This window comes from Alexandromys fortis, unplaced genomic scaffold (genome assembly GCF_014885135.2).
Source record: "Alexandromys fortis isolate MF-2015 unplaced genomic scaffold, M_Fortis_MF-2015_v1.1 scaffold_56, whole genome shotgun sequence".
Classification (NCBI taxonomy): Eukaryota; Metazoa; Chordata; class Mammalia; order Rodentia; family Cricetidae; genus Alexandromys; species Alexandromys fortis.
The window spans coordinates 7088423-7110126 of record NW_026067935.1 but is presented as its reverse complement, the minus strand read 5'-3'; the positions used below and the strand labels follow the sequence as shown (position 1 = coordinate 7110126).

General features: G+C 44.6%; 1 protein-coding gene across 8 annotated transcripts in view; it reads right to left on the bottom strand.

The window, feature by feature from the left end:
* Positions 1–21492, bottom strand: part of Clip1 (CAP-Gly domain containing linker protein 1) — a 118828-nt gene extending 97336 nt beyond the window's left edge. For 6 of the 8 annotated variants that reach the window (XM_050146520.1, XM_050146523.1, XM_050146525.1 and 3 more), the window contains exon 1: positions 21372–21492. The gene's annotated coding sequence lies outside the window, so the exon portion shown is untranslated. Of the gene's footprint in view, positions 1–2834; positions 2979–20076; positions 20251–21371 lie in introns of those variants that run through there. The other 2 variants (XM_050146521.1, XM_050146522.1) reach the window with 2 other exon arrangements.
* Between the last annotated feature and the right edge of the window lie 212 nt (positions 21493–21704).

Here is a 21704-nt window from a genome sequence, read left to right as displayed (position 1 = left end):
GAAAATATAGTTTAGTACTATAGAGTATGCTTAGCAGGTGTGAGGCCCCATATTCAATTCCCAGGGTTGCTGGGATTTAAATAAAAAAAATTCACTGGACACCTTTACTCCCAACACTCAGGAGGCAGAGGCAGGCAGACCTCTGAGTTCAAGGCCAGCCTTGTTTACGGTGACTTTCAGAACAGCCAGGGCTACACAGAGAAATCCTATTTTAAAAAAAAAAAAAAGCCTGGCAGTGATGGTGCATGCCTTTAATCCCAGCACTCGGAGGAAGAGGCAAGCGAATCTCTGTGAGTTCAAGGCCAGCCTGGTCTATAAGAGCTAGTTCTGAATAGGCTCCAAAACTATAGAAAAGCCTGTCTTGAAAAAAAAAAATCACACAATAAAAAATAAAAAGGTAGGTAACCTCAACATAAAGTCAGCCACACTGAACCTTATAGAAGAGAAAGTGGGAAGTACACTTGAACACATTTGGCACAGGGAACCACTTCCTAAATAGAATCCCAGAAGCACAGACACTGAGAGAAACAATTAATAAATGGAACCTCCTGAAACTGAAAAGCTTCTGTAAAGCAAAAGACATGGTCAACAAGACAAAACGACAGCCTACAGAATGGGAAAAGATCTTCACTAACCCCACAGACAGAAGTCTGATCTCCAAAATAGACAAAGAACTCAAGAAATTGGACACCAAAAGATCACATAATCCAATAAAAAAAAATGGAGTACAGATCTAAACAGAGAACTCTCAACAGAGGAATCTAAAATGGTTGAAAGACACTTAAGGAAATGTTCAACATCCTTAGTCACCAGAGAAATGTAAATCAAAACAACTCTGAGATTCCATCTTATACCTGTAAGAATGGCCAAGATCAAAACCACTGATGACAACTTATGCTGGAGAGGTTCTGGGGAAAGGGGAAAACGTCTGTATTGCTGGTGGGAATGCAAGCTGGTACAACCCCTTTGGATGTCAGTGTGGCAATTTCTCAGAAAATTAGGAAACAACTTTCCTCAAGACCCAGTAATACCACTTTTGGATATATATCCAAAGGATGCTCAATCGTGCCACAAGGACATGTGCTTAACTATGTTCATAGCAACTTTGTCTGTCATAGCCAGAACCTGGAAACAACCTGAATGCCCCTCGATCGGAGAATGGATAAGAAAAATGTGGCACATTTACACAATGGAGTACTATACAGCAGAAAAAAATAACAGCTTAAATTTTGCAGGAAAATGGTTGGAGCTAGAAAACATTATTTTGAGTGAGGTAATCCAGACACAGAAAGACAATTATCACATGTACTCACTCATAGGTGGTTTTTAAACATAAAGCAAAGAAAGCCAGACTACAAACCACAATCCCAGAGAACTTAGACAACAATGTGGACACTAAGAGAGACTTACATAGATCTAATCTACATGGGAAGTAGAAAGTAGAAAAAGACAAGATCTCCTGAGTAAATTGGGAGCATGGGGACCTTGGGGGATGACTGAAGGAGGTAGGGGAGAGGCAGGAGGGGAGCAGAGAAAAAAATGTAGAGCTCAATAAATATCAATAAAATAAAAACTTTAAAAAATATATTTCTTGGGGCTGGAGAGATGGCTCAGTGTTAAGAGCACTGACTGCTCTTCCAGAGGACCCGGGTTCAATTCCCAGCAACCACATGGTGGCTCACAACCATCTGTAATGGGGTCTGCTGTCCTCTTCTACCCTGCAGGCACATATGCAAACAGAATATTGTATCCATAATAAATAAATAAATATATTTTTTTTAAATACCTGGAGGGACAGCCGTGGGTGCTGGGAACCGAACTCTTATATTTTTGGTTGTGAGCCTAGCCTTTAACGGCTGAGCCATCCCTCCAGGCATAAATAAATATTTTTAAAAAAATCTTTACAATATAAAATAAAATGTCACCCTAGCTGGGTGTGTTGGTGCACACATTTAACCCTAGCACTCAGGAGGCAGAGGCAGGCAGATCTCTGAGTTCGAGGGCAGCCTGGTCTACAGAGCGAGTTCTAAGACAGTCAGTCGGGCTATACAGAGAAACCCTATCTTGGAAAAAACAAAAAAGAAACAAAACAACAACAACAAAAACAAATAACCAAAAAAGAAAAAAAAAAAAGCCCCAAGCCAAGCAAGGGTGGCTCAAACTATGAGGGGGGGCGTGGGAATCAAGGGTTTTCAAGGCCAGCCTGGGCTACCTGAAGGCCTGGTCCTAAAACAAAAACAAAACACCCCCCCCCAAAAAAAACCAAAGTCTTGACTCAGAAAAATATAGCATGAGAAGATGGATTGGGAAATGAGAGGCATGGTTTCTGTCTGAGCTACCCGACCCGGAATAATTTATCTAGCCCTTACCAGGCCTCAGTATTCCCACTTATAATCTGAGGGTACTAATCAATATTCATTCCTAATTCCATCCTTTTGGGGTCCTACCAATGGTTTAGATTTCAAATCCCAGTAAGGGAAAGGGGAAGGATTTAAAAGTGAAAAGGAAGTGATTTGGCTCTGACTTTGCCAAGGTAAAACTACTCTGCCATCAGCCAGTGATAAGATCACTTGGGTCATGCTGTAGTTCCTGGCACTCTGTGCAGCAGGGAACTGCCCTGAGCAAGACACAGAGCTCAGGTGCTGCACAGGCTGCCCGTTCCATCTGTAAACTGAAAACACCTCTTCACTCTAAACCTGAGATTTCTGGTGGGAGGGGAGCAAAGGACAGTTGAAGTTTTCCTGCCAGGAGAGGGATTTTAGAACTAAGTTCCAGAATCAGCTAGTGTAGACATGCCAATATCAACCTACAGCTGTGAGCAACCAGCCCCTTACCTGAGACAGCTGCACCCTGAAGATTCTGCTCTAAGCGACGGTAGCCATGACTTGAGGCTCTGGGGGTGATGGATTCTAGCTGGAGAGAGCGCTGCTGCTGACTGTCAAATCAGCCTTCACAGAAGTCACACCATTCTAATACCATCTCCTTGGTCCTGGGCAGTTCATTCAGCGCTTAATTATATCACCCAAGTCATGGTTATGTAACTGTGGTTGCATGGTTATGCTGTGTCACTTGCTGTTCCCCGCCCCCAATGCAGAAGAGGCAATGTAACCTGAGCTGCTGGGCCACTGGAAAACAGAGACAACGCTGGTAGCTTTCCAAAGGCCTTGCATCTCACAGAGGAAAGGCAGCTTACCCCATTTGTTTTTCAGCTTTGTTCACTCATATTGGAAAGACAAGTTCTTTAGCTCCTGAGTGAATAACAAAGGTCAGTTTTCCAGCTTCAGAGCAGGCTGTTGAAGCCCAGTCAACAGGTGCATGGGTCTGGTTGAGGTCAACTTAACCATCTCACTTCCTACTTGAAAAGAGCTTGAGGCCCACGGATGAGAAATGCAGGGTCATGTCTCCCACATAGGATCCTTTCCAAACCCCACCCACCCTCTACTGCCATGCAAAAGCTTCTGGGGAATCACAGGATTGACTTGGAAAGAACAGAACGGACTGGAAGGAAAGCTCAAAGGTTAAAGAGTTAAGAGTACATACTGCAGTCAGGCAATGGTGGCCATGTCTTTAATTCCAGGAGGCAGAGGCAAGAGGATCTTTGTGAGTTCGAGGCCAGCATGGTCTAGAGGGTGAGTTCCAGGACAGCCTGGACAGACAGAGAAACACTGTCTCAAAAAGAAAAAAGAAAGAAAGAAAGAAAGAAAGAAAGAAAGAAAGAAAGAAAGAAAGAAAGAAAGAAAGAAAGAAAGAAAGAAAAAATACTGCAGAGGACTTGAGTTCAATTTCCTGCACCCATGTCAGACAACTGCCTGTAATTCTACTGCTGTGGGATCCGATGCCTCTAACCTCTGTAAGCACCTGAGTTCATGTGCACATGCCTGAGCCCCCCTCACCCGACTGACACACACACACAAAGCATTTTTTTCAAAAGCAATTTCATGTATGTCTAGGTCTGACACACAAATCATTTTTAAAAATCTTTTAAAAAAAAAAGGAAAAAGAAAAAAAAGGGACAGGTGTTGTGGCACACACCTCTAATCACAGCGCTCCAGAAACAGGCAGACATGGATCTCTGTGAGCTCAAAACCAGCCCAGTCTATGTAGTGAGGTCCAGGATGACCTGGGATATGCAGAGAAAACTAAAAAAAAAAAAGAAAATACAAGGCAGCACAAGTCACCAGCAACTGTCTCTTCTGACAATTCTCCAGCCCACTTCTTCCTTTTCTGAGCTGCTAGAGCCACTGGGCAGTGCTCTGCTGATCAGTGACAAACCACAGTCCCAGTTCTGTTTGCATTTCGTTCAGTGACTAAGTTCTTCGTGGACAGACTTGGCTTATCCTGCTTCTAAATAAATTTATAAGATTATCTGATCTACTTCAAACTTTTAAAAAGTACTGAATTGACTCAACAGCAAAACAAGAACCCATAAAATAATGCCAAGTGATGTAATTATCAAACTAAAAGCAACAAGTAGAACTATATCTTACCTCCTGAGCCACTGTTACAGATGACTGCATTATTTTCCCAACTCTGGAGGCTCTTTTTAAAACTAGGCCAAGGAAGCGATGAGCAAACTATTCAATTACAACCTCTTGCGAGTGCTATTTGAACTGACTTGGAGTCTTAAATTGGATAATTACATCTGTTGACAATGCTGTACTTTCTAGAATATCACTTTCCAACAGGAATATATTGCAAGACAATTCTGGATTTTTTTTTTTTTTTTTTTTTTTTTTGCTTTTTCGAAACAGGGTTTCTCTGTGGTTTTGGTTCCTGTCCTGGAACTAGCTCTTGTAGACCAGGCTGGTCTCGAACTCACAGAGATCCGCCTGCCTCTGCCTCCCAAGTGTTGGGATTAAAGACGTGCACCACCACCGCCCATCTTGGATTTTTATTTTAAAATAAAATATGGTCTGCCTACTGGGTTCCAGGGCAGCCAACGCTCCAAAAAAAAAAAAAAAAAGTTAAGAAGAAACAAGTAAAATTAATTTTTTAGCCCATTATATCAAAACATAATCAAGGACCAACAATATGGGCTCAGAGAGTAAAAACACTTGCCACCAATCCTAAGGACTTGAGATGGATCCCCAGGACCCACATGATAGAAGGAGAAAGAACTGACTTCTGCAAGTTGTTCTCTGACCTCCATACATGTGCCTAGCATGTTCATGAGTGTGGGGGGAAAAGGTATAATCAATACACAATTTTTCTCATACTAGTTCTTTGAAATCTGTGTAGTTTATGTTTACAACATATACCAATTTGTACTTGCTGTGTCTAAAATGTTCAAAAAAATTCATGTGGGCCATTCCCAGACACATGCCTGTAATCCCAGATACGGTGAGGCAAGAGGATTGCTTGCCCTGGAGTTCATGGCTACCCTAGTCAACACAGCAAAATCATCTCACAACAAAACAAGACAGAAAAAGGACAGAGACTATACAGAAGCTATATTCAGGGCCAAAAATAAGATAGTTCTATTCTTATCATCAGATCAATAATACCACTGCCAAGACCCCTGGGCATACACCACTCATCTTTCCCACTCAGTATGAGGGAAAGGGCAGAGAAATATAAAACTCTTTAATATAAAACTGAATACTCTGCTGGGCCATGGTGGCGCACACCTTTAATCCTAGCACTTGGGAGGCAGGGGCAAGTGTATATCTGTGAGTTCCAGGCCAGCCTGGTCTACATAGCGAGTTCCAGGACAGGCTCCAAAGCTCGAAAAAACAAAACAAAAACAAAACTGAATAATTTAATTGTTCTTAGGATAAAGAGGGGGGATGGCAATCACAGTAAGAGGAACTTTAAAGTCTCTATTTGACAGGTGATGTATAATGTATAAGGAAGCCCAGAGGAAGCACAAGGCACTGCCCAGTAAAACTGATAGCTCAGCACTAAGAGTTTGAAAACACATCCACAAAAAAACACAAAGCAAAAGATAGAATGAATTACAAATAAAAAATTCATTATGTCTCAAGTTACAAGGAAGAAACCCAAGAGTGAGTGACCAGCAGAATTCAAGCAAACAGAGCAGGAGTCAGCATGTCAAGTCCAGAGAGCAGAGTGAGCACAATCCTACTGAGGCAGTGTTAGATCAGCTCCTTCAGTCTTCCCACTCACGAAACCACGGGAGTCACGGAATGTGATAATAAAAATGTATACAGCCAGAGCGGTGGCGCATGCCTGTAATGCCAACACTTGGGACCCTGAGGCAGGAAGACCCAATTTGAGGTCAGCCTAGTCTGAGTATGAGACACTGTCTCAAAGAAAAAAGAGAAAAAAAGAGAAGAGAGACTTAAAGGCTACAGAAGAAACTACAGGAGAAAAGAAAGGTTAAGAAGGTGGCCAAAGAATCTTATTCATTTCTTACTAATCTGCTCGCTCACTGCTCCTCTCATAGATTGCCTGTGACTTCAAAACAGTCTTCAGCTGTCATTTAATATAATATCCAGCCCTGGGTACAGCACACACCTGAAAGTCCAATGCAGGGGAGGCTAAGACAGAAAATGCTGAGCTCAAGATGAGCTTACATAGGCCAGCATGGATTACAATGAGAATAGTCTCCCAAAGAAGAAAGTAGGCATCTGTTTCATTTAGAGAGTACTGTACTGGACTTCCAATGGAGGCAGAATGCTCTTCTCTGTGCACGCTTAGGCAGAGAAGCCAACAGTGTGACTGGCCACTGTTTGTCACAAGCACATTTTTGTGGCCTAGGGAGCAAAACCACAAGCTACACAGAGAGCAGAGTCTACATGAGGTAGAGGACCTGGAGAGATCTCAGCCATTGAGAGCCATAATGGGTGACAACAGCCACCCTAGGCCATCACTTACTCTATCGTCTCAGAAACTATCCCTGGAATAAGAGAAAATGTGTGATGTCGTACAACTAGAGCACAGGTCACAAAAGAGCCACTGCTTCAACCAATGTAATAACCATGTGACATGGGGCTGGAGAGATGGCTCAGTGGTTAAGAGCATTGACTTCTCTTCCAAAGGTCCTGAGTTCAATTCCCAGCAACCACATAGTGGCTCACAACCATCTGTAATGAGATCTGGTACCCTCTTCTGGCCTGCAGGCATGTATATATACACTGTATATACAATAAATAAATAAATATAAAAAAATGACCAGTGATATTGGCTAAGGAGAAATAATGCTGGGTCTGAGTTTCCAGCAGCAACTTAGGAGGTGTGCTGAGGATCCTTAAATAAAATTTTAAATTTGGGTAGGATGGGGGCTAGAGAGCTATCTCAGTGGTTAAGAACATTCGCTGCTCTTTTAGAGAATCCTAGTTCAATTCCCAGCACCCACATGACAGCTCACAACATTCTGTAACTCTAATTCTAGAGGACCTGACACCCTCACAGCAATGTACACAAATTAAAATTAAATTCATTTTTAAAAATTTGAAGCTGGGTGTTGGTGGCACACGCCTTTAATCCCAGCACTCCGGAGGCAGGCAGATCTCTGTGAGTTCAAGGCCTGCCTGGTCTACAAAAGCTAGTTCCAGGACAGGCTCCAAAGCTACAGAGAAACCCTGTCTCAAAAACAAAACAAAACAAAACAAAAAAAAAAAAAAGAAAACCAAAATAAATAAATGGATGGATGGATGAATGAAGGGAGGGAAGGAGGGAAGGAGAGAGATACAAATTAAAAAATGGGTAGGATGATCTTAATGGGATAAAGATCACAAATTTTCATTCCTTTTTCTAAAAAGTTTTTAAAAGATTATTTATTTTATGTATATGAGTGTTTTACCTGATGTAGAGATAGGAGCGGCGAGGCTGCGTCCCTGGCACCCGGCCACCCGCATGGCTAGCTTATGTCTGAAATAATTACACGGAAACTGTATTCTTTTGAACACTGCCTGGCCTGTTATCTGTAGCCTCTTCCTGGCTAGCTCTTACATATTAATCTAACCCATTTCTAATAATCTGTGTAGCCCACGAGGTGGCTTACCAGAGAAGATCTTAACCCGCGTCTGTCTGGAGTGGAAGAATCATGTGGACTCCCTGATTCAGCTTCTCTCTCCCAGCATCCTGTTCTGTTTACTCCGCCTACCTAAGAGTTGGCCTATCAAATGGGTGTAGGGAGTTTCTTTATTAGTAAGAAATCACTCCCACATCAACCTGAATGTATGTATGGGTACCACTCCATGCAAGCCTGGTGCCTGCAGAAGTCAGAAGAGGGGGTTGGGAGCACTTGAAACTGGGCTTATATGGATGTAAGCCACCTTGTGAATGTTTGGAACTGAACCTGGGTCCTCTGCAAGAGCAGCAAGTACTCTTAACCATGGAGCCATCTCTCCGGGCCTCTTAATTACTTAACTATTTCTAGCAGAGCATTCCAAAACTCAAGAGTTAAAAAAAAAAATTAAAAAAGATTAAGCTGGGCATGATGATAGTACATGCCTGTAGTCCCAGAATTTAGGAAGCAGAGGTAGGATTATGAACTTGAAAGATGTTTTTATTAGCTGTGATGGTCTGAATAAGAATGGCTTATTCAGAATATTTGTTCCCAAATTGGTGGAATATTTGGGAAGGATTAGGAGAAGTGGCCCTGTTGGAGAAGATGTGTCACTTGAGGACAGGCTCTGACATTTCAAAAGACTTAAGTCATTCCCAATCTCCTCCTCTGTCTCTGCCTCTTATTTGTGTATCAAGATGTAAGCTCTTACCTGATCCTGCTGCATGCCTTTGTTTGGTCATCATGGATGCTAACCCTCTGAAACCACAGGCCCAAATTAAATGCATTATTTTATAAATTGCCTTGGTAATGGTGTCTTTTATCATAGCAATAGCAAAGTAACCAAGACATTACCATACATTGATTATATGTATAATAATGGGTTTGATTGTGATTCTTTCTTGTATGCATATAATATTTTTAATACTTATTTTTTATTGGGGATGGGGGGAGTGTCTAAGTGTAAAGATCAGAGGACAATTTGCAAGAGCTGGTTCTTTCCTTCCACCATGTAGATCTGGAGGACTGAACTCAGACTGTCAGGTTTGATGACTAAGGCCTTCATCCTCTGAGCCATCTTGCCAAACTCCATGTAATGTATTTTGATCGCATTCTATTTTCATGTCACATATGCATGCGCGTGTGTGTGTGTGTGTGTGTGTGCATGTTTGCATGTGTGTACCAAAGAGTTTCACTAGGGTTGCTTACAGGAGCATGGGCCAGAGATATTATGGGCTAAAGGGTTAAAAGTTAAGGAACATGGGAATCTTACCAGTGCCTATAACAATGAAATAATGTCTCCCATGAGCCACCCCTTCCCCAGTAACTACTAATCCTCCAAGGTCTCAAGAGCCGCTCCCAGATCCATCACCTAAAGTTGACAAGAAGACTGAAAGCTCGACACTAGCCTAGTGAATTCCAAGCCACATTAGGTTATATAACAACTGTCAAAAGAATAAAAGAAAATAATGTTAATACCAAGAAACCCTAAAATATAATGCAAAGCCTTAACTTTCTAAACTTGTAAATAAGCCAAAAACTAACCACAAACAATCTGAAAAAAAAATCCCATACAAAATGAAATTGAGAAAAACTTTTCATATAAACCAGAAAATGTGATATCTTAGTTGAGTTCAAAAGTGACAAATAAACCAGGCACAAGGACCCATGCCTATAATCCCAGCACCTGAGAGGGTGAGGCAAGAGGCATAAGATACTGCTTTAAGAAAGGCAATGTTGCTGGACAATGGTGGCGCATGCCTTTAATCGCAGCAGAGGCAGGTGGATCTCTGTGAGTGCAAGGCCAGCCTGGACTACAGAACAAGTTCTAGGACAGCCAGGGCTGTTAAAAACAAAACCAAAAAAAGCAATGTGTGGAGTAGGACTGAAAATATGGACCAGAGGTTAAGAGCACTGGCTGCTTTTTTCTAGAGGATCCAGGTTCAATTCCCTGCTTCCTCGTGGTAGCTCACAGCTGTCTGTAAATCCAGTTTCAGGGGATCTGACCTTCTGGTCTCTATGGATACCAGGAATTCACATGGTACACACCCACACACATAAATTTTTTCCGAGAGAGTTTCTCTGTAGCTTTGGAACCATCCTGGAACTCACTCTATAGATCAGGATGGCTCCTGAGTGCTGGGATTAAAGGCGTGCGCCACCATCGCCCGGCCAGAAGAAATTTTTGTTAAGTGGTTCTCTCCTTTTACCTTTACACTGGCTCAAGAAACTGAACCCAGGTCAGCAATCATCTTTACTTGCTTAATAATCTCACTGGCCTCGCTCTCCATCTTATTTTTTGACACAGGATCTCCCACTAAACTCAGAGCTCACTGATTTGGCTAGACTAGCTCACCAGCAATCCCCAGGGATTCTTTGTCTCTAACTCCCATTACTGGGATTACAGGTAGAAGCTACCATGCCTGGTTTGTTTGTTTGCTTGTTCATTCTGTTTTCTGGGGTTTTCTTGGGTTTTTGGGGGGAGGGTTGTTTGGTTGGTTGGTTGGTTTTGGTTTTTCAAAACAGGGTTTCCCTGCAGCTTTGGAGGATGCCCTGGAACTAGCCTTTGTAGACCAGGCTGGCCTCGAACTCAAAGAAATCCACCTGCCTCTGCCTCCCGAGTGCTGGGATTAAAGGCATGCACCACTACCACCTGGCTAGTTTTTTTTTTTTTTTTTTTAGACAGGGTCTCTCTATGTAGATCTGACTGTCCTGGAACTATGTAGATGAGACTATCCTGGAATTAGAGATCCACCTGCCTCTGTCTCCCAAATGCTGGGATTAAAGTGTGCCATCACACCTGGCCTTACACCTAGATTTTTACATGGATCCTGGGTATCCAAACTCAAGCTCAGATGATCCACATGCTTATGCAGCAAGCACAGAATTGCCTGGCAGCCAGCTTTAAAAAATTAACATGAGTGTGTGTGTGTGCGTGTGATGTGCCTGTAGTATACCTATGTGGGTGCATGCACATAAGTGTGCAGGTACATGTGCCTTTGCATGAACGTGCAGAGAAGAGGCCAGAGAAGGACATAAAATGTCTTAGTCTACTGTTCTCTGACTTACTGCCTTGGGACAGTTTCTCACTAAACCAGAAGTTTGCTGTTTAAGGCAAGCTGGCCGGCCAGCTAGCTCTCAGAATTCACATGTCTCCACCCCCAATGCTGGGTCACAGGTCTGTGAAGTGTGCCTGGTATTTATGCGTGTACTATACATTTGAACTCATCTCTTCATTCTTGCAGAACAAGTGTTCTTACCCACTGAGCCATTTGCCAGGCTCTTGTTTTTCTGAGACAGGGTCTGATGTAGCCCAAGCAGACACAGAGCTAACAAGAAGTTAAAGATACCAGAATATCTGATTCTCCTGCCTCTATCCACCAGCACTGGGATTACAGGCATGTTCCATCACAATTTACTTAAAACAAATGAAAAAACCACTTTGGGGCTGGGGAGATGGCTCACTGGGTAAAAGTGCCATACAAGCATAATGACCTGCGTTCAAATCACCAGAAACTATGTAAAAGCCAGATATGAGCCGGGCATGGTGGCTCACACCTTTAATCCCAGCACGGGGGAGGCAGAGGCAGTCCAATCTCTGTGAGTTTGAGGACAGACTGGTCTACAAAGAGAGTTCCAGGACAGTCAGAGCTGTTATACAGAGAAATCCTGTTTTGAAAACCAGAAACCCTGTCTTAAAAAAACAAAACAAGGGGGCTGGAGGGATGGCTCAGTGGTTAAGAGCATTGCCTGCTCTTCCAAAGGTCCTGAGTTCAATTCCCAGCAACCGCAGATGGTGACTCACAACCATCTGTAAAGAGGTCTGGCGCCCTCTTCTGGCCTTCAGGCATACAGACAGAATATTGTATACATAATAAATAAATAAATATTTTAAAAAAAGCCAAATGTGTAATGTAAGTGTCTGCCTGTGGCCCCAGTACTACTATAAGATGGAGGCAAAAACAAAACCCCTAGGAGCTCATGTCTACATTGTATAAACAACAGAGACCCTTGTATCAAAAAAGGTGAGGAACACCCAGCAGTGGTAGTGCACACCTTTAATACAGAGTTAGTCCCAAGGCAGGCCCCAAAGCTACAGAAAAACCCTGTTCCAAAAAATAAAAAAAAGGATGAGGAGCAGAGACTAACGCTCAAGGTAGTCAGTCCTCTGAGTGGGTGAGTGTGTGCATGTACACACACAACAACTTTACTAAAGGTATTACGTCTCCACTACTCATATTTCCATTTACAGCCGGGCGGTGGTGGCACACGCCTTTAATCCCAGCACTCGGGAGGCAGAGGCAGGTGGATCTCTGGGAGTTCGAGGCCAGCCTGGTCTACAAGAGCTAGTGCCAGGACAGGCTCCAAAGCTACAGAGAAACCCTGTCTCGAAAAACTAAAAAAAAAAACTAAAAAAAAAAAAAAAAAAAAGACCCTTTAGACTTGCCTACAGCAATCTGATGAAGGTATTTTCTCCATCAAGGTTCCTCTTCCCAGGTAACCCTGCATCCAGTTGACAAAAAATAAAAAAATAAAAAACAGGTTGCTGATGTAAGACCACTAGACCTACTGTCCCTGATACTTCTCAACATAAGTATTTAGGAATATTTCATATACAGACTCTAGTCCTTTTTTTTGAGACAGGGTCTCACTAACCCTGGCTGGAACTCAGAAATACACCTGCCTCTGCCTCCTGAGTCCTGGAATTAAAGGCTTACACCACCACATCCATTACCCTAAATATTTTTAAAAGGTCGGACCCAGTCTAGGGAGATAGCTCAGTGGTAGACTGAGTGCTTGCTAGAAAGTGCAGAGCCCTGGGTTTCATTTCAAGTACTGAAAAAAATTATAATAAACCAGGAGGAGGTGGCATACTCCTTTAATACCAGCACTCAGACGACAGCCTGGTCTACAGAGTTCCAGGACAGCCAACTACACAGAGAAACCCTGTCTTCAAACACCGTCCCCCAACAAAAACCGAATAATAAATGAACAAAAGGGGCAGACTCAACAGCCTTAAGATAAACAAGTTGAAAAAGGAACCGGCTAGCAAGAGTAAGGAACAAAAGATGACAGTAAACAAAGGAGTCACTATTCAAACAATCAATTAGATTCTCCAGGGCCAAAACAAACCAGTGAGAATCAGAAAATTAATTGGCTCCTTAATTCAAAAGGTGTTACAAGGGAGTCTTACTTCCAGTTTCTACCGATCATGCCCTTACAGAGTAATTTATAAAATCAACCTGTCAGCATTAAGTGTTGGTTTGAGAGCATCATACGTTAAGACACTGACAGTGAATAGAAAGGTTTACAGCATTTTTACGGAAAAGTCAGAAGTAGACATAATCCTCTGAAAAATTAAGTCATACTTGAAAATTATATGGTTTTAAAACTTAGGTTGTATGACACAGTATAGAGTACAAGTTGTACTCTGAGTGGTTTTTAAAAAGGAGGGGAGAGAGAGACAGAAAGAAAACGCAACCAACCCCCCAGCAGCAGGGGCTAGGACACTAAACAATGCTTTTTTGTTTGTTTTTCAAGGCAGGGTTTCTCGATGTAACAGCTCTGTCCAGGAACTCACTGAGATCTCCCTGCCTCTGCCTCCTGAGTGCAGGAATTAAAGGCGTGCACCACTGCCCAGTTTAGACAAAGTTTTTTAAAGGAAGAACTCTAAACTCTGATGCAACTGCCAGTGATTATGACTATCTGCCTGGCTCAAGGCAATGAGGACTACTGTTCTTATGGCTTACATACACAAAAACAAACAGCCTCCCAAAGTTCTTCCACCCACAAAAGAATGTGAAAAAATAAGAAACTCAGAAAGCCAAATAATTTGAGCTATTTTGTTCATTTACACAACATTCTATAAAATTCCTGGTGATTCTGTAACTCTGATTTATGTCACTGCTTAAAAACAGATCTTAAAGGAGATTAAAATTACGAGCTTTGGTTAGTATCCCCCAGAAGAACTTGAGGTCAGCAGCAGTCAATTACGCTAATGTGTAAAAGGGAACAAAATGCTTAATATAAAACTTTAGACTCAGAGGAGACCTTAGCAACCTAGTTCAACAAATTCACTTTACCACTGAGGAAACCAATTCTAAAAGTGTAATCGCTTGTTACTTAATGGTCTATGACTTAAACTCCAATCTGTAGATAGACTCCTGACTGGCAAACAAGCTTCTGATCTGTTATATACAGCAGGGATTTAAAAGGGTCGTTTCAGGTGCATTAAAACTGTCTTCCTCACAATCCGAAGACAAAGAAGGCGCACTGCTGCTCCTTCAGGACACACATGGCTGATACTGAAAGCAAAAGCATACCAGCTGTTCAGAACAAGAAAAGGGCAGACAGCTCAGAAGGATCAAGAACTCCCTCATTCTTTGGGATTTTTTTCTCCCCTCTTTAAAGGCTTTCTGTTTTTACTTTGCAAATGTGCAACTGTAATAGGTGCTGTGGGTCTTGAGAGCCAGTGGAAAAAATAACATTTCCATATTGATAATAGTGCAGAGTGCTGACTTCAGAAGCCCCGTCAGTCTATTAAATGCACTCACAAACACAGCACTGTCTCGAGCAGTCAGCCCAGATGCCATCAATGCACACTCAGAATTGCTTTCATTTGGATTGTAAGTGCCAACTTCAGTGTTGGTCACAGCTAACCTGTGATGCTGACACACAAGTTCTACCAGACCTGAGAAGAACTCCACCTTTAATTAAACCTTGAGAAAGAAAACTGGGGAGAATACGAAAGGGCCTGAGAGTTGGCAAGGCACAAGTTCTGACAGGAGGAGCACAAGTTGCTTTTCCATTCGGAACACAAGTCCTTGTAAATCACAAGTTCCCCACTGACAACTGCTCACTAAAACATGCCCTTTCTGTCATGCAAGCCACTCCTACTCAAAACTAACTCTGTAAACATGGCAGGAAGAAAGGTTTATTCTGAAACCAGGAAACCTCTCTGTCTCCCAGTACAGTCTAAATGAGGGAATAATACTGCTAGCTGAAAGGGGAAAGAGGAAGAGCACTCACTGAGTCTACACCCATTGATCCATTTATTATATGACCACTACCAAGCAACTGTTAGCCACAACTTATAGCTGAAGGAACTGGGCTCCAGAGGTTTATCTAAAGTCTTCCACAAAATAACAGAGCTGCAGTTTGCAGTCAAGAAAGGAAGGAGCTGGGAATGGTAGCACACACCTAGGACTCCAGACCACAACAGATCACCAGTTCAAAGCTATCCTTGGCTGTATACTGAGGCTCTACCTCAAAGGGAGTGGGAGCTGCTGAAAAACTTGAGCAGGTGGCTCAAGCACATAAGAACATTATTGCTCTTCCAAAAGACCCAAGTTTGTTTTCAGCACCCACAACTAGCTACAGTGATCCAACACCCTCTTCTGACCTCTTTGGGCAGACACACACACACTCACATGCATGCAGATACTCACAAACACGTAGATAGATACTCACAAACACACACATGCAGACATTCACAAACACGTCACACGTAAATTAAAAAAAGTTAAATATGGTGGCACATGCCTTTAATCCCAGCACTTGGGAGGCACAGGCAGAGAGGCAGGTGGATCTCTGTGACTACAAGTCCAGCCTGGTCTACATAATAAATTCCAGGCCAACCAAGCCTATGTAGTGAGACCTTACCTCACAAAATAAATAAAGAGAGCTATTGCTGGATAGAATGGTGCATACCTATAATCTTAGTTCTCAAGAGACTGAAGCAAGGGGACCACTGAAAGTTTGCAGCCAGCAGGGTCTACACAGTAAATTCTAGGCTTAGCCAAGTGCTGGGATTATAGGCCACCAGTGCCCTACTTTTTTTAAAGTCTTAAAAAACAAAGTCTTCAGGCTGGGGGGGGGGTGCACACCTTTAATCCCAGCACTCAGGAGGCAGAGGCAGGCAGGCGATCTTTGAGTTCTGAGGCCAGCCTGGTCTACAGAGCAAGTTCCAGGACAGGCTCCAAAGCTACAAAGAAACCCTATCTCAAACAAAAAAGCCACAAAGTCTTCAAAGGGCTAGGCATGTAGCTCAGCAGTAGAGCACTTGCCTAGCACGCACAATGTCCTGGATTCGATCTCCAGCAACACACACAGACACAATTTTCAGGCTTTAACAGGATCTGTAGATAAGACCTAAATAACAAGAACAGGATTCTTCAATTGACTACTGCAACCAATAAAGGCTATTTATATTAAAAAAAAAAAATCTAAGCCGGGCGATGGTGGCGCACGCCTTTAATCCCAGCACTCGGGAGGCAGAGGCAGGTGGATATCTGTGAGTTCGAGACCAGCCTGGTCTACAGAGCTAGTTCCAGGACAGGCTCCAAAGCCACAGAGAAACCCTGTCTCGATAAACCCAAAAAAAAAAAAAAAATCTAGAGTCAGCCTGTGGTGGTAAACCACTTTAATCCTAGCACGCAGGCGGGTCTCTGAGTTCAAGGTCAGTCTGGTCTACAGAGGAAGTTCTAGGTCCAGCTGACAGGAGCACTCTGCTGGAAACCACAGGGTGAAAGGAGAGAACTGAGCCCCTGGTGGTCTGAATGCCCCTCTTCCACGGGCTCAGGTATTCTCACACTTGGTCCTCAGCTGGTGCTGAGGAGGAGCAGGTACAGCAGCACTGGGTGGGCCTGGAGAGCTCACAGCCTCACCCGACTTCCAGATTGTTCTCTGTGCTTCCTGCTTGCATCCTCTGCTTTCTGCTCCTGCCCCCTGCTGCCATGTCATGAGTGTCTCCCTCTGGAACCGTAAACCCAAATAAACTCTCTTCTATAAGCTGACTCAGTCATAGGGTTTTATTACAGCAACAGTGAAGTAACTAACATATCCTCTGACCGCCATATTCATGCTGTGGCATGCATGCACACATGTACAGACACATACACACACACACACACAAAATAAAAATAATCTGTACAGTCAGGAAAATTGCTTTTCTGTTATACGTCAAACCCAAATTCCAGATGATTTGCACATCCTGAACATCTGGATCCTTCGACCCTTGGCTTCAAAAATAACAGTCAATCAAGGACTCGCCACTTTCAAGTGTCTTCAACTGGGGTTCAATCCAAGTTTAGATATAAGTAAGCAAGTAAACTCCAAACTACATAACTCAAGTTAAAAGCAAACTGGGTCATATCATTACATAATTATTTTATTCCTTTTTTTGGGGGGGGGGGTTTTCGAGACAGGGTTTCTCTGTGTAGCTTTGGAGACTGTCCTGGAACTCACTCTGTAGACCAGGCTGGTCTCAAACTCAGAGATCCACCTGCCTCTACCTCCTGAGTGCTGGGATTAAGGCTAAAGGCATGCACCACCACTGCTCAACTGAAGGCTTCCCCAGGGACTAAGAAACTAGATAGGCTTCCCAACAGGCATCCTGTAACAGGACTATTTCCTCCTGTCAAGGACTTTGCAAAAAAAATAATAATAATAATAATAATAATACTTTTTAAGATGTTGTTGCTGGACCACAATAAACAGAAAACCAAAAACCAGACCCACCCATTGAGTTAGTGCTAATGGAATCTGTCCTTAGAGAAGTGCCAGATGGAGATTTAAGAAAAAAAAATCTCTTTACTGACTGTGGCCAAGATTCCTTGGTACTTCATGCCAGGTCCAGGATATTAACCCAGATGTACTAGCCAAATTCAAGGTTGGTTAAGTACAATCTGTCAACCTATTAAAAAAAAAAAAAGTGGGAGAAGCTTCTTTTGTATCCTGACTGCAGTCTAAAGAGGTCACTCTTCCATCAATGCTGATTTAAAGCACAGGGATTCTTGAGTTCCACCTAGATGGGCAACATACCCTATGTTTATTAAAAATATATAGGATGCTGTAATAGTTTAAAGCCTCCTTACACAACTGTCTAATAATTCATGAGCAGAGTAATAACTCCTGCTGGGAATTACGGGTCAGATGGCTTTTTTAATGTCAACAAAGATTAAGCCATCTCCTTGTGCCTTTACCATGATCCAATTCTGTGTTTTTTCTTCTTCTTTAGTGCTGACATCTACAAAGCCAGTTTTGAAATTTATGGATCCCATAATTTCAATTAACTACATAACAAAGACTTTGAGCACAAAAATGGCAGAATTCTGTAGAGGATTTCACAGAGTGGGGAGCAGGAGGCACAAAGCCCCTTGCCTCTGGTATGTAAGTTCAAGAAGAAACAGAAATTTACTTGTAAATAATAATGATGAACATCAGGAAGTCAACATAAAGACGTTTAAAAGCTCCTACCTTTGTAAGGGATTCAAGATCAAATCATCCCTTATACACAACCCTCTTGATTCCAAGCCCTGGACTGGAGAGGTAGTTAAGCAGCTAAGGACAGGTCGGGCAGTAGTGACACAAGCCTTTAATCCCAGCGCTAGGGAGGCAGAGGCAGGTGGATCTCTGTGAGTTCGAGGCCAGCCTGGTCTACAAGAGCTAGTTCCAAAGCTACAGAGAAACCTTGTCTAGGAGGGAGGCAGTTAAGGGCACTTACTGCTGTTGCAGAAGACCCAGCTTTGGTTCCTAGCACTCACATGACAGCTCACACAAACACCCATAACTCCAGGGATGTACATGAAACATAAACATGCAGACAAACACTCATACAAATAAAAATAAATCTTAGAAAAGAGGGTGCTGGAGAGAAAGCTCAGCAGTTAAGAGTAAGTGCTGTAACTGTAGAGGACCTGAGCTGGGTTCTTAGCACCTCTATTGGGAGACTGACAACTGCTTATAATTCCGGCTCTCATCGGCCTCCCTAGGCACTTCACTAACAGGCACAAATTCCCCATGAGTGTGGGTGCGTCCAATTAAAACAAACAGGGCTAAAGAGAGAGCGCAGAGGTTAAAAGCACTTACTACCACTCTTGCAAGACCTGGGTTTAGTTCCACACACATAATGGATCATGTAACAAAGTTAATAATAGAAATAATAGGGCTGGAGAGATGGCTCAGCAGTTAAAAGGACAGACTGCTCTCCCTAGAGGTCCTGAGTTCAATTCCTAGCAATCACATGGTGGCTCACAACCATCTGTAATGAGATCTGGTGCCCCCTTCTGACAAGCAGGCAGACATATATAATAAATAAATCTTTTTAAAAGAAGAAGAAGAAATTGGGTAAAAATTGGGCTGGAGAGATGGCTCAGCAGTTGAGAGCACGGGCTGCTCTTCCACAGGACCTGGGTTCAAGTCACAGTGCCCACATGGCAGCTCACAACTGCCTGTAACTCCAAGATCTGACACCCTCACAGACACACATGCAGACAAAACACCAATGTACATAAAATAAAAATAAGCAAATTATAATAATTGGGTAAAAATAAATAAAAGTACTAAACTTCTAGGGTGGAAAGATGGCTTCATCAGGAAAAGTTGCTTGCAGTCAGGTCTGACAATCTGAGTTTGATCCACTGACAAACTCAGAAGACATGAGTTTACATGACGGAAGAAGACCCAGCTCCCACAAGCTGTCTGCCCTCTGACCTCTACAAGCATGTTCCAGAACCCGGGCACCCACCCACTCACATACACAAACACACACACTAAATATATAAGTACTAAAAGTAAGTTTCAGTAACTACTAAACCCCTTCAGGTTTCTGTCCTTGAAGAACAGGTTGTCTTGTTTTGTGTGCTGAACAATGACTTAAAAAAGAGAGAATGGCAAAATCCTCATGTTCAGGGATCCTAGGAAAGCTGCCACCCAGTTTCAATTTTCACCCTTTGAACCAGGTCTAGCAGGAAGCCAATAGCTTTCTCTGCACCTCAACAAGGGCCTTAACTCTCAACCGAGCACTCGACCACTTCCTGGGCTTTAATAATGTCCAACCTTGCTTTTTTGCCATCGATTCACTGTTCGGACAAAATTACGAAGCAGACTGAAGTACAACTCCTGACTTCACTTATAGGCTGTGACTCTGACCTTTCAACGCCCTCTTGGTAAAATGAGACCGACAACAACCTCCCTGGGTAGGGTGGATTACGCGAGCTGAAAAACCCCACTCTAGCCAAGAGCCTGGCCAGAAGCTCCCAATAAAGGTTAATTGTTATTCTTTCAAGAGGAAGAAATGCCCCCGGGGCTGAGACACAACATACCTGAGGAGTCTCGCACAAGCTTATCAGGACGCCTAGAAGCCAAACACTGCTCTCCGGACCGGAAGCCACGGGCACGAGTAATAATAATACTATCCCAGAACCCGAGCCGTCAAATCGCAGCAGCCAGTCACTGCATAAATAGTTAAGGGAGCCCCGAGCAGCCGCAGTCCCGGCCTAGAAGAGGGAGAGGCCAGGCAGCTGAATCACAAGCACACAAAAAGAAAAGGGAAATTACAGAACCATCTCCACGCCCCTTAAAAGAACAGTAATTGGCGCCCAAGTTTTTGCTAAAAAGAGGTATCCCCACGCGGACTACAGATCTAACGTGTCATTTCTTCAAACCCGAGGGGTGGGGCTGGGCAGGAGGAAGGGGTGGCGCGCGGTGCCCGCCAGATGGAAAAGCCACAAGAAGAGGAGCCACTGCAGAACCTCAGGGCTAGACTCCAGAATCAGAATCCGGTATTTCTGTTGTTGTTCTCATAAGAACCCAAGACCTCCTAATTCGAGAAAAAACAGAAGGTTCTTGCTTTTAAAATCCCCCCGCCCCCACCCCAAACAAGTGTCATCTGTCTTCCGCGCCAATCCCCGGCCGCCGGAGCAGGTTCGGGTTACCCGGCAGCGGTGATTTCAGAGCTCTGGCACCCCAGTCACCCTTCCTCCTTAGAGAATAATGACCCACGGGGTCTGAGGGAAAACAAAAGCCCAGGGCCGAGCAGGGACGGAGCAGGGACGTGGCCGGGCCGACCGGGGCAAGGGCGCCCTCCATGCCGGCTCGCGGGCACCCGGTGTTCTCGGCCCTGCCTGAGGACGACGGCTCAGGTGACGAGCGGCGGCGTCCAGGGCAACAGGTCCAACCGGACCCGCGGCCTCCACGAGGGGCAGAGCCGTCCCCGGAGCCCCCGCACCCACCCCAGGAGCTGAGGAGAGGGCGCGGGCCGAGAGAGGGAGAGCGAGCGGCGCCCGAGGCGGCGGCGCAGGGGCAAGGAGTCCACGCTCCATCTTGAGGCGGCGGGAGGAAGGCGAGGCCCGGGCCGCGGCTGACAGGGCCGGCCGATCGGCCGCGCGCCGCGCGCCGCCAGCCGGTCCTCCCTCCTCACCTCCCGCCGCCCTCACGGGTACGCCCGTGTCTCCTTAGCCGCGGCCCGGGTACGTGGCGGGAGCTGGAGGCGAGCCTTCCCTCCCAGCGTCCCCCCGGACCCCAGCGACGGGAAGGAGCGGAGGGAGAGAAAGGGTGGGACGGCGAGGAAGAGGAGAGAGAGAGCGAGAGAGAGAACAACAGGCCCGCGTTCGCTCACCGCCTGCGACGCCGGGGTCTCCGCCACCTGCCTCACAGCAGCAGCAGCAGCAGCAGCAGCAGCAGCAGCAGCAGCAGCCGCCGCGGCCGCCGCCTCCCGCCTCCCCGGCTCTCGGCCTCGGGGCGGGGAAGAGAACGTGACGCGCCGCCGTGGGGCCGGGAGAAGACGCCGCACCGCCCCTCCCCGCGCCCGAGCCGCCGCAGCCGCTCGCCGGCTCCCCGCCGCCGCTTTGTCTGCGCGCCCCTAAATCCTCCCCAGTCCACCGCGGGGGCGACCGGGATGCCCTGGACCGACCGAGAGGCCTGCAGCCGCTGGCGCCTTGGCATTTCAGGC